Genomic DNA, 1272 nt, shown 5'->3' on the forward strand with positions numbered 1-1272 from the left:
AGGCGGACGTCGTCACTGTAGCGACGACGGACGCCGAGATGAGCACGTGGCACCACCGCCACCCTGTCTATCTTAGGGTAACGCGAGTCGAGGCGGACGTCGTCGCTGTAGCGACAACGGACGCCGAGACGAGCACGTGACACGAATGCCACCCTGTCTATCTTAGGGTAATGCGAGTCGAGGCGGACGTCGTCGAGGTAGCGACGACGGACGACGAGACGAGCACGTGACACCAATGCCACCCTGTCTATCTTAGGGTTACGTGAGTCGAGGCGGACGTCGTCGCGGTAGCGACGACGGATGCCGAGACAAGCACGTGACACCAATGCCACCCTGTTTATGTTAGGTTAACGCGAGTCGAGGCGGACGTCGTCGCGGTGGCGACAGACGGACGCCGAGACGAGCACGTGACATGAATGCCACCCTGTCTATTTTAGGGTAACTCGAGTCGAGGCGGACGTCGTCGCGGTAGCGACGACGGACACCGAGACGAGCACATGACACCAATGCCACCCTGTCTATCTTAGGGTTACTCGAGTCGAGGCGGACATCGTCGGGGTAGCGACGACGGACGCCGAGACGAGCACGTGGCACCACTGCCACCCTGTCTATCTTAGGGTAACGCGAGTCGAGGCGGACATCGTCGCGGTAGCGACGAGGGACGCCGAGACGAGCACGTGACAGCATTGCCACCCTGTCTATCTTCGGGTAACACGAGTCAAGGCGGACGTCGTCACTGTAGCAACGACGGACGCCGAGACGAGCACGTGACACCATTGCCACCCTGTCTAACTTAGGGTAATGCGAGTTGAGGTGGACGTCGTCACTGTAGCGACGAAGGACACCGAGACGAGCACGTGGCACCACTGCCACCCTGTCTATCTTAGGGTAACGCGAGTCGAGGCGGACATCGTCGCGGTAGCGACGACGGACGCCGAGACGAGCATGTGACACCATTGCCACCCTGTCTATCTTAGGGTAACGCGAGTCAAGGCGGACGTCGTCACTGTAGCGACGACGGACGCCGAGATGAGCACGTGGCACCACCGCCACCCTGTCTATCTTAGGGTAACGCGAGTCGAGGCGGACGTCGTCGCTGTAGCGACGACGGACGCCGAGACGAGCACGTGGCACCACTGCCATCCTGTCTATCTAAGGGTAACGCGAGTCGAGGCGGACGTCGTCGCGCTAGTGACGACGAACGCCGAGACAAGCACGTGACACCATTGCCACCCTGTCTATCTTAGGGTAACGCGAGAAGAGGCGGACGTC

The sequence above is a fragment of the Triticum aestivum genome, chromosome 4D, assembly GCF_018294505.1.
Source record: "Triticum aestivum cultivar Chinese Spring chromosome 4D, IWGSC CS RefSeq v2.1, whole genome shotgun sequence".
NCBI classification, from domain to species: domain Eukaryota; kingdom Viridiplantae; phylum Streptophyta; class Magnoliopsida; order Poales; family Poaceae; genus Triticum; species Triticum aestivum.